Source organism: Scleropages formosus, chromosome 24 (genome assembly GCF_900964775.1).
Source record: "Scleropages formosus chromosome 24, fSclFor1.1, whole genome shotgun sequence".
NCBI lineage: Eukaryota > Metazoa > Chordata > Actinopteri > Osteoglossiformes > Osteoglossidae > Scleropages > Scleropages formosus.
In genome coordinates, this window is record NC_041829.1 from 14,527,992 (window position 1) to 14,540,817 (window position 12,826).

The following is a 12,826-nucleotide window of genomic DNA, read 5'->3' on the forward strand; positions in this document are numbered from 1 at the left end:
TAACAGTGTTTACCACCCATCAAAAATAAATGCCAGCTTGGTGTTGATTTCATTGGCTCCTCAAAATTTTGGTTCATGGGTTGATCCACTTCGTGCAGTATGGTCGAGATATGGTTGATAATCATACTAATGATAGCCCTGGGCAAAGCCACATCAAACAGCAGCATGTAAGAAGTGAAAGGTGCCGTCATTCTACCTATGGAGCAAAGCTTCATAAGACAGCTTAACCAAGGCACCTCCTCGGCACCAACGTTCCGGAGTTCCCTGTTGACAGTCTCATTTGACCCAGCTTTAGCCACTCAGTCCGAGAGCCACCAGTCAGTGCCTAGGAACGTAGCAAAAGAGAAATTAAAGTGACGCTGATTAATCCTTGCAGCCTGTCCTAAAAAAATCCTCCTTGTACTCCACACTTAGCCCACCATTAATCAGAGCGGCCGTGTCCCCATCCGCCCCCTGCACATCCATCCGTCGAACACTCTGGGCCCCGTGTTCTGCGCTCCTGCAGTCGGGAGGGTTTGCGTTGCGAGACTTGCTGCGCTTTTTAATTGTCTTTTCTCTCCATATTGAATTGAGGACGGCAGTTTCATCAATAGCGTGATCAATCCAGAATGAATAAATTGTTTTACGGAACTAAGCATATGCAAACAGAGTCTCTGTATCCCAATTAAGAGTGCTCTCGCCGTGACCTCTATGATTGTGCGCCAGGCAGGGATTGATCACTCGTAATACGTGTGCATGGTATTTGTTATTATTGCTCCTTTTTCTGTGTTTTCTTCCCTTTGATATAAAACAGTGCGCATGGCAAAAGGAAAAAGGAACATTTGTTACAGCAGTAGGAAGAGGAATTGCAATAAGGGCAACTGCACAACATGCACGTTTTGTTCACTCCGAGTGCCAGCACTGCTGACTGCATTTCGCTCGGTCTGTGTTGCCGTGCCGCACGCCGTTCAGTTCGTTGTAACATTTTGCACTGAAGAAGGGCTCCATCGTTTGCGGACAAGCAGGGGCTTCTGTGTGACGCCCATGTTTCTGTTGACAATTATTTCTGCAAATTGTTATTGCAGCCATTTCTTTGAGCTCAATCTAGATAATGCTGTGGGATGCTGCCACAGATTAATTAGTTGTATATGACCCCAGAGAGCCAGCCTGGATATGTTATTAGTGGAGAGTAAAGGGAACACCGAAAGACGAATTATACAGCAGCTGATAAATGAACCAACGTCTTCCTGATTAAATGTCTAAAAAGCAATCTAAATACGTATATACTTTCTTCAGACAAACAATTTGTATGTATGTGAATTAAGTTTGTTTATATTAATTCAGTATCAATAAATAAGTATTAACCAAGTGACTATGTTGCTCTGTGTTACTTCTCTTCATTATGTTTGTATTTATGTCATTAATCTACAATTAGATCTGCCGAAATCAGGGCTGTGGTTGGGGCTGGAAGGATTTGCACACAGGGGGGATCATTTTCACAACAGCGTCTTACCGTGGCTTCGTCACCCTCACTTTTGCACATACTGATTAAACTTTGTTAAACTGTGGACCTGTATGCAGTGTGACTAATACGGGAAATCGCTACGATACTTTTTCTCTTGACCCAAATGATTTCTTCAGTTGTTGAGGCCTTAAAAAATTATTGCGAAGTTAAAACAAAAAACTTAAATGTGTCAATATTGGCCATTTGTTTTTTCGTCCACGTCAAGCCTTTCGTTCGGTAAAAATACGTCAGAGACCGTTACTTCACCTTTCATTTGTGCATCGCCTCCTTAACAGAGCTCATGTCACTAACTCGTAAAAACACACAATCTTGCCACTTCCCGCGTCTTACATGACTCCTCACACTTGCATTAATTAAAGAGCGGAGCCGACACCACACCTGGCAGGTGCAGACGGGATGGAGTGACACCTTCGGAAGGCCCGGCGTTTACTTCGGTCGTTACTCTGCCCTCGTGTTACCTCACACTACGACAAATTGTATTTCAAAGGCACCTGTCCCTCAAATGCACAGATCTCTTGATTCAAACTCAGCCAGCTTGTCTGAGAATACCGTAAAATGAGACGCGCTGTGGTTGAGAAGGGTTTTGGGCTTGGGGGGGGGGTCACACGTGTCACACATGTCAGTTGTGCATGAAAGATGTGAAAATTTACTGCAAATGAGACAACTGCAGTAAACTCCTTTCCATTCAAATTACTGTCATCAGACATTACCAGTCGTCTTGTAAACATTTTGCCTCAGATAATGTGACGGGGAATTATTATTTGCTAGATTGTGCTATTAAGCCATTAACGTGTCACCTCCAGCTTGGAACAATGCCGGGGATTCCTGTTGCATAATCAGACCTGTTAAGAAAGGATGGGGGGGCAGTGGTGCAGCGGGTTTGGCCGGGTCCTGTTCTCTGGTGGGTCTGGGGATCGAGTCCCACTTGGGGTGCCTTGTGATAGACTGGCACCCTGTCCTGAGTGTGTCCTCTCCCCCTCCAGCCTTGTGCCCTGTGTTGCCGGGGTAGACTCCAGCTTGCCGCGACCCCGCTTGGGTCAAGTGGCTCCAGTCAGTGTGGGTGTTTTTTTTTTTTTTTTTTTTTTTTATTAAAGCATTACACCAATTTAGCGCTTCACTTGCCATATAATTTCTTACCTTTCATTTCCTTTTACATTGCACTTTTTTATTTTTATGCAGAAATCGTACATACCAGAACTGAAACTGTACATTATGTTACTTTGCAGCGCAATAGGAGTAGTTGAACATTGCTTCTGTACAGCTGAATTCCAACCGTATTGCAGAGTGGTGGAGAAAACCCGTAAGGGGGGGGGGGGGGGGGGGGGGGGCACAAAGCCGAACAGGACCCACAGGATGAGGGGAGGCGGCATGCGGTGTGCCAGGCAATTTGCACCATTCAAGCCGCAATCCGGAGAATCCTTTGGAAATGTGTTCGGCATTCCGGGCGAGGGTTAACTGCATCCAGCTCACTCCACCCTCCGCCCCCAGCCAGAAAAAAAAAACAGCTCAAGAGCCTTAATGCGGCATCCAACACTTATCGCCTGGTACCCGCCGGCTCTCATCTCTGAACCAAGGCCCTGCTAAGCAGGTTACGGCAACGGACGAAGGATGCGGACAACGTGCTTCCAAAGCGCTCCGCCCGCTTTTGATGCGTGCTTAATTTCAACGGCACAATAGGCTCATCCGGTTATGGTTTTGGACCGCAGGCATGCCGAGCACCGTCCATCTCTAATCCAGATCAGGCTGGCTTGATTCGGGTTCAAGAGAGGGCCCAGTGACACTGTATGGGATTGCTGATAAAGGATAATTCTAAGCCCTCCCTACGAGCCACATGGCTGGGAACTGCTCCTCTATCCAACTGGGATGCACTGTAGTTGTTCTTGGCCAGCTCCCGCAGAGTCAAGAGCAACCTGCCCCCTCTGTCTCCCCCAGCCCTCCTCCCTCTTCTGTGCACCAACATCTAAGGCTTCCATCCCACACGTTCTCCAGCCAAAGACAGGACAAGAATAGAAGAAGCGAGTGTGAGAGCACGTTTGGGTTCTCCTCCCTGTCCTCACTGTTTTTAGAGGTGAAACATATCCACTGTGTTTGCTCCATGGCCCCTGCACGCAGCCGGCACAGGTTTGGCAGCCTCCACTCGGCTCCCTGGATCCATCCACCCTCCACCCATGGATTGCTACTCGTGCACATGCAGCAACTCTGCATCTCAGAGGCAGAATGAGACACTGCCGTCTGTCGCCTGTCAAAGTTAGGTCCAAATTTTTGGTTTCCGCCTTCTGTCAAGAGCAACCATAACAACAATAAAAAAACACAGTTAAAATATATAATAAATACAACAATACATTTAAACTGCTAGGGTGAACTGAGTGACAAGTCCCCAAACAAAAAATCACACATGTATGTCAAATTTTACATGACAGTATTAGTCAGAATGCATGACATTAAAAGAATATTTTTTGAAAAAAACCATATATCATTAGATGTCTCTGTGGCACATCTGATGAGAACACTTGTGCTGGAAGGAGATGATAAATAATACAGTCAAGTTCCCTTGACAGAAGACTCGATGACAAGAGCAGTCGGTGACACCGAATCGGCCACTGTACTATTTCAGCATACTCTGTCAAGGTAAGTTTTAAATCTACACAGCAGAAAGTTTGAAGATCCCCCTGCCCCCCACCACACACACACACACACACACACCACCCCACAGTTGTCCACAAAAAAATTCATGGCAAGAGTGAACAATGTCATCTTTGACTAGCGGTTTATGAGAATTTGGGACAGGTCAGTGATCCATGGAGCACGGGGGCAGGATTTGAAGGAATGAATCAGTTGGCTGCTCTTTGCCACTGTAGCGCACCATGCTGTCCCGCCTGCTCGGGTGGGATCCTCATAGCCATGACAAGGCGTGGGGGCAACATCCGTCTCCGCGGCCGTAAAAGCGACCTCATCTATTTGCTGCTAATTAACCAGAGCCTGCGTTCACCGTAGTCTCACAAGGTGGTGCACCAAGCAGCGGAGGCCACCTGGAAATTTCTTGATTTTAACACTAATACCAAAGAGTGGAAGAGGGAAGAGGGATAAAAAGAAAGTGGAAGAGAAGGAGAGAGGAGGTGAGAGAAAAACTGAGGGGGGGCACAGAATCTGACAGTCTCGCTAGGGTGCCCAATACCCTTGACAGTCACAGGTCCCGCCTCGTGGTGTGCCCGGCGGCACCGGACGCCGATTTACATAGGTAATTTTACCTTTGAGTTACTGGGGTTGCAGCCTTTGACCTTGAGGGTCAGAGCTGTCAGAAGCAGACCCCTTCTCTGTTTTTTTTTCTCTTTTCCCCATCTTGTCACTCCTCTCAAAAAAACACAGAGATGAAGCTTCCCTGCAGCAATACGGCGGCCGGCGCCAGCCAACCGGCACTGTGAGTCCGGACTTTAGAGTAGGCGGGAGAGGAGCTGGTGACCTTCTGAGCCAATGACAGTAACACGGTCCCTCGAGCAGAGAAGGCTTCTTTTTGATATTTGGAAATGTGTCATGTTTTTTTCTCTCTCCTCCCTGCCTCCCTCTCTTCCTTACACATGGAACTGTCATATTGTTGTTGGCATAAAATGCAACACTTCCTGGAGTAGTGATTTCCTTGTTTGCCACAGACAAAAAAAAAAAAACTGTCACCTGTATGGCTGAGAAGTTTTTGTTTCAGCTCAAAGCGACTTGCTGCTTGCAAGATTTGGAACAACTTTGATGGCGAAAGCCCAGGACGCTAGGAAGAAACGGGTACATTTTCACCTGACAAGGATTTGTTTCACTGTGTCGCTGCCCGAGGTTTCTGTATGTGATGGGAGGATTTTTGGTGAGCCACTTAAACACCTCTTGCCTCTTGTCCAAGCACATTCTCATCGCTGCACAATGCACTATGGACTTGAAAAAGTTCCTTAGCAGAATGTACTTTTAAGTAATGTACAGTGTGCATCACATTACTTAAGAACTATAAAAAGGCATTATTGTAGTGCTTGTATAAACATCTGCTACAGGCCAAAAAAGAAAGTGAAACAACTGTAAAAAAAATTTCTTCAAGTGCAATACCATTGTCCTTTGTGTTGCCCGTTCAAATAAAGCGCTTTATTTGCTTAGTATATGCTTTTATAATGGAAACCAATATTTGACTGAGATGTTACGGAGCAAAAAGACAATGAACTGGAAACGACAGCAGCTATTCCACATACACAATATTGGTAAGTTCATAAGGAAGCATGGCTCCAGTGATGAATTGCATACAGTCCAATAATTCTTGCACTTTTCTCTATTATCAGTAGCTGTGCTCTGGGGACTGAGATTATTTGAAAGCAGGAGAAAGACAACTCTTAATTTGAGTGCTGAAGAACTGAAACTGTAAGAAGATGAGATTTGGGGTCAGCGTCAGCCTTGAGAAAATGTTAAGTGTTAAAAGGACACCACTCCATGCAGAACAGTTGAATTTTCTTCAAAAAAGTATACGTGTGTGTGTGTGTGTGTGTGTGTGTGTGTGTGTGTGTGTGCCTCCGTTGTTGAATATCTGTCAGTCCAAAATTATTTTATTTTCTCTCACATGAATGTATCATTAGTTTATTTTGAGTTTGACCATATATGCCAAGTTTTTTTTTTGTCAAAAGCTATGAAAAAATTTTATTGCATGTTTATGCATACATACATTAGACAAAATAAGGTATGGCAATGAGTCAATGGCATTTTAGTTTGCCCAGTAAAAGTGAAAATAACATTTTTAACATTGAATAAATTAGAAGTAAATTTAAAAATCTATTAATGTTTGTGTATCAGAGTTCAGCTCTGGCTGTGTTTGTTTGAATGCTGCTCAGCGTTGCTTCCCCAGGGGTTATTCCACCTGGGATGACCTCCACAGAACAGTCCTGCAAAACACTACTGTCCATCAGCAAGCAAAGACTGCAGTCTTGCCCCTGTATCTGCTTGTCTTTGACCACGGTAACTCCACGATGAAAACAGCGGGTCCGTATTCTGGTGAACAGTGAAATATAAAAGCCACAGCACAGCACTCCGACCATAAGAAGTGCAGAACTAGAAGTTTCTCCCCCATCAGACCCTCAGTCTTCCAGTAAGCAGGACCTTTACGGAAATGCTTTACACTAATACACTGTACTGCTTTACACGATAGGTTTAACAGAAGCCTAAAAGCACCTCTAAAAGGGAAACCTTCACTGGTTATATTTGTGACCTTGTCATATTTTACTGAAGAATCAGTCAGCAGAAAAAATTATAATATTTTCTCTTTTGTTGAGAGTCAGTGACCTTAAAATGATGTGATCCAAATAGAACAATCCCTGACACATGCTATATTCCTGTTAAATACTGATACTGGTGCTGAGAAAGATGCTGCCAGCCATGAGGATATGTCAAAGCTTTGCGCATATTTGTAGGGCAAAAAAATAATAAAAATTGACATTTTCAGAACAGAAGCGAGGTGTGGTGGGTATGGAGGCTGCGAAAATGTGAGCGAGCTTGCGTCGTCTTTTCTCCCTGTTAAAGAACGGATGAAGAGTGTGTGCTCCAGCCAGCATCGCTCTCACCTGAGCACAAGGGAGTTGACGTTGCGCACCTTGGTCACGTCTCGGCGTGATGGTCTCTGACTCGCGTTTCGCTACTGCGCCTCTGCTGCACTTGTGTTCCACACATTTCACTGGCTCTCTCCAGTACACATGCAAAAACCTCCCTTTATATATCCTTCATTCTCAGTGAAATTTAACTATTAAACACGAGAAACCTACATAACTGTGTCTGGAGAGATATAGCAGAAAATAAGTGAAATGTTAAAGTCTTCCTTTATTTTTTATTTTTTTTTCAGGGTGTGTGTTGGTTTTCGTTTTATTTTTGCTAGAGAGAGTTAATTTCTGCCAGAAAAAAAATATCCCAAAAATCAGAGTAAAGTTGCACAGGAACAGTTCAGATGGAGTGCAAGTCGGCCTTAGCTCTCCAGCTGAAGGTTGCGGCACAACCGTAAAGCGCTTTGATGAAACCATCCCGCCGCGATACAGTTTTCACACGTTGTTTCACACGTGAGCGGAGACGCCGCCTGAAATAAATAAATAAATAAATAGAATGGTAAATGTTCAAGGATGCGGGGAAACAAAATGCTTCGTAAAAGCACAGCTTTTTGAAACTAGTCAAGTCTTTGTGGCGCAAACGAGAGGCGGTTATTCGTAAAGCTCAGACAGACATGTAAATGTGAGCGCGAATTATGGCGTACTTGCGGAGAACTTGTGGGGTCGAGCCGTCCAGGCAAAGGCCCACCGATTCCTGCGCTGCATTTAATCCTCTTCTTAATACTAAGCGGTGATTCAGATCTAATTTGTGGAACGAGGCACAAAGGCCTGCGTTTCCTTTTAAACAGCAGCGTCTAACACGGCTTCACAAGAGTAACTGAGAGGACAGGCAGAGCTGACACTTTCTCCCTCTTCACTTTAGATAATAAATGACAAGTGGTGTCCCTTCTCATACAGAAATCATGCTTATTCCTGCACTTTTCCTCTTTCGCTCATTTCTGTTCTTGCCCTGCTTTATAGGGGAACCTTTGTCTTTTTTTCCCTTTCACCGGATGAGACAATACTTGATATTGTTTTCTTTCTCTCCAGAATGTTACTGATGCTTGGATTGCGCGAACCACACTTTTGCTTACATTAGAATAAAACATGTTATATGAAATAAGCATGAGAGAGGGAGGCCAGCAGAAAAAGGCAAGAGGGGAAGAACAGAGAATGACTTTGGGACTTCAGCACCCAGACGCGGATGGTGAGTTTAAAGGAAACATTACACAGTTTTACAGCATCTGTTGTGTAGATCTGCGGATATTGTAGGAAGGATCCATTTCCACTGTAACAGAATGCATCGTTCTTAATTATTTTTCAGTTTCACCTTTTCTATTGAGCACATTAAATCATTTCATGTTTTTGGATGTTGATACCAGAATAAATGTTCTTGCCTAGACTTAAATTTAGAAAGAGTATTATTGTAAAGCAGTAATCTTATTTTACAGTAGTTGTCATTAAATTCTGTTGTATAAATGTGAACTTTATGATACATATATATTTCTAAAAAAAAAAAAATCTTATGAAAGAGTGAAAAAAAAGAGAGTGTGTTAAAAATATTGAAAACTTAATAAAATGTCAAAAAATTAAAACCCCAACCCCAGGTAATAAAATAATAGTGTTTTTTGAGCTGTCATTGTTTCACTGCAATGTATTAGTTCCTCAGTTTGGGACTGCTTTCTCTCCACTGCACGTTTTCTTCACTTTCTTTGTTTAACATGCAGGACACAGAGCCACTGCGCTGCAATCACTGACATTACAGCGCCACCACCTGGCGCTCAGAGGTACTGCCACTGGCTGCTGACCTTTTGCAAGACAGAGAAGGTTATGCACAGTTTATTGAACTTATTTACTTTGCAAAACAACCAATATGTTTAAACCAGCATCTTTGCTGTTTAGTTGACTGGAAACAATGGGTAGTATTTTTAACCTTTCGAAAACCCTCCAGATGAGGCTATAGCGGTATAAATCATAATGCAACTTTAATAACGCGGGCCGGGATCGCTGGAAAAATCACAGCAGTGGCTCGAGGCTAAAGAGCTAAAAATGAGGAGCTTCTCCCAAGTTTCACCTGGAGAGCGAAGGGGGCCACTGGCTGCAGCGCGAGAAATAACCGCCCGAATTGATCGCCGCAGTAGGCTGATGGCAGCTCGTCGCTTTGATGGATACGACCGTACGGAGAGGTCCAGATTGGTTCACAGTGGACCCCGGACCGTGTCAGCTAAAACCAAAGAGACAAAAAAAAGTGACGTGACAGCTGCAGGAGGACTCTGTGGGCAGTCAATGGCTTCGGTGATTTATCGTTCCATCTGCCCCGCTGCAGAAAGGACAAGGCCCCCCTGCTGAACCGCCGCCTCCACCCCACCCTACTGCACCCCACCCTGCACAGCTCAAATGGGCCTCAGAGAGACGCTGCAGCACATTGTCCAAACTGTGCGGACACTTTCTGACCCTCGGCCTTAGGCCTTTCACAAAGTGTTCAAAACTCTCTTTGGAAAAAAACACAAACTCTTTTCTAAACAAGTCAAATGTATGAGTACAATGAAGGCTTCAATAAATATTAAAAGAAATTTAAAAGTAGATTGTGATTTTTCAATATACTTATTTTATGCATGTATTAAATAGTATTAAATAATATTAATTTATGCTTCTATTTTTTTAAGAAAAACAAAAAAAAAAAAAACTTAGCAGCTTTTCTGCTAATGTTACAGCCGATGGAAATTCGCGACGGTTTGTTGACCCCCCACTCTTTCGGCCTTGACCCCGCAGTCCAGGGCCCTTCCTGTCTGAGGCTCGGAGCCGGTCTCCCCCACCCCCGGCCTTATGTTAGACGCCGCCTCACCTCCTGTCTCATGATGTTCCTTTTGCTTCTCGAGTGTTTCCTGAGTGCAAGGGGTAGGAAAAAATCCCCCCTTTTCTCTGGATGTTAGTTCACAACCAAAGCTGGAAGCCCATATCGATACCATGAATCCCTGAGCTTCCCGCCAAACACCGCCTTCCCCCAAAAAAAAAATCCATTGTTTTTGTTACTTGCACAACTTCCAGTTTTTCACCCACGAAAAATGTCCGAGTCGTGTTTTTTTTTTCCTTCATTTTCTTTCTTCTATTGTTGTTCCGACTTTTTCCTCCGCGACTCTGCTTGGATACTGCTAGTGGGTGTGATAGCCCCAGGGACCCCCGCACTACACATCTGGTACAATTCATAGTCAATGAGAGTCCACTATCTCCTGCTGCCTCTTTTCCACAATTCAGAAATAACGGCATTATGTTCTAGATATTCGCAAAAAAAAAAAAAAAAACAGAAGTGCCCCTTACGTTTCCTTTTTTCCTGCATTATTTAATGTTAACTTCCCTCCTCACACACACACACACACACACACACACACACAAACACACGCAGACACGCATGCACACACATGCCGAAGAAACACGGATGGCGTTTTGCCTTTTATGCTGCCGTGCCTGGTTTTCAAAAGGCCTGGTTTTCAGACAATATCAATCTAAATTTATGCAAGTCAAAAATCCATATGTATGTGTTCCTGGCTCACCTCACTTAATGATAATAGTAAACCACATGTTGTGGGTATGTCCAAAGCGTACCCCCCCACCCCCCGCCCACCTCAACTCCGCCACCCACCCTGGTTTTTGTATTAACCCTAGGGGCACAATATTTCATTGCAGCTTGCCTAACAGAGTCACAAAACACATTGATTAACACTTGGCACCGGGTTCCATTCGGAACGATAAACTAATGAGGACTGATAAGCGCGAGCTCGCGTGGCGGGAATATTGGAGCTGGCAGGCTTATTCTAATAAGCTCGGGGTCCGGGCCTCGGCGAGGAGCTCGCCTGTGCGGATCGCAGCCCAGGGAGGGAGCGTGGGGGCCCCCGGCAGCGCCCACCTAGGATTGCAGAGTCTCGCGTCTCCGCGTTTCAGCTTGAAGCCTAGCAGTACGTCCGAGTTCCTGTAGGCACTCGTCGGCTGGCATTTTACCAAATGTAAATTGTATTCGCACCCAAAACATCCGCTTTATATTGCATGATTAGTACACTGCATCCACATGTTTAAAACTAACCAGTGTCTCAAAATTAATTTGTTCATATTTAAACTTCAGCGTAAACAGTGTAAGGTTGTATTATAGCTTAGACAATATTGTGTATAATGTGACATGTACTGTATAGTATATACAGTGTTAAAGAAATTGTACAGTACTATAAAGGAGGAGCAAAGGAGTAAAAATATCAATTTTAGCACAAATCAGGGGCAATGAACAATGAAAATTTTGCCAGCTGCATATTGATCCGCTGAGAGTTTTCCCGCATTTTGAGCCACAATATCAAAAAAGTTCAAAATATCAAAAATATCAAAAGTGTGTGTTTTAACACTGCAGCAGCCCTTTGATTACAGGCGGGGTGGCTGTTGACAAATTAATACTTTAAGGAAATAAAACGGCGGCTGTGTTGTACATGGAGCGTCCGCTGCGCTGATGAATTTGTCTTGGAGTCCCTCCAGAGCCCGTTTACAAAGAAGCACCACGGTTTCTGATGGAAATCGTCCTTTCGGATGTTTGCCGCGCTGTCACGCTCTCCTTTCTTCCGGCGAGCGTCCAGGCCAGGAATCGCAGCGGCACTCCAGCGACGCTGTGAGCGAGGCGGCAGCACACGCTGAAGTGTGCCCTGAAAAATTAACTCCACGTAGGAACAGTTTGACCGATGCGTTTAAATAATTGTGTCGCGAGCGTTTCCCTCGGCTGCAGCGGTTTGTCTTGCAGACTTTGGGAAGGAAAGCGTCCCGGCGTGGCTATGTCTGCCTGCCGTGCCGTGCCATGCCGCAGCGTCCTGGGGGACAGCTCAAAGAGCCGGAGACATTTGTCAAGTCTCCGTAGGGGACTTCTGGGCCTGACTCCCACCTGGATAAGGACACCCCAGCTGTGTTTTAGGTCAAAGCCCAGCTGAACCAAGGTGAAAAACTTCATTGGTTCCTTTCGTGACAGGTAGACAGGTGAATTTTTCTGTGCCTGGTCCTTTTTTGCTCCACGTTCAGGCATGTGTGGTGTGACCATTTCCTTGAAAATTCATGCAGCGGAAATGGAGAAGGATGAGCCCTAGTCGGCCAACCAGGCCCAGTGCCGGTGATCAGGTCGGGCCCCCTTTGGAAGGCCCCCATCCTTCTGGCTGCAGATGGGAGTCGACGGGAGCAGCCGGCACCGTCGGAGGAGTGGAGCTCTGCTATGGCGAGGTTTAGACACAAGGTTTAGAGACGGTCAATTTAACAGCCACAACCCCCTGAAATTCCATTCTCCAACCCTTTTATTTATTCTTATTGCGAGGCCAGGGAGGTGTGACGCTATGCGGCGCTACAGAAACCCAGCAAGCGATAAGCACAAAATCCATGTACTTTGTGCTGAAATATGGAATTAAAGAGCTTGAAGGTGGTAGTCACTGTTCATTTCTATATTTAAGAAATCAAAGCTTCATTCCAAAAACATTTAAAAGACTGTTAAATTTTAAAACTGAAGCCTATCAAAGACAAAAGAAAAAAAATCAGGGACACTAATATTTGCAGATTCGGTCTCGTCCACATTTTTAAATTTTACTTAATTTTTTGAAAAAAAAAAAAAAATGAAATAGAAAGAAAATTAAACTGTGAGTGAGAAATAGTTTTCACCACAGTGCCTTTTCAGAACCTCAAGAAACTAATTCCCAGAGTTGCAGGGTCCTGAGTGTATCTA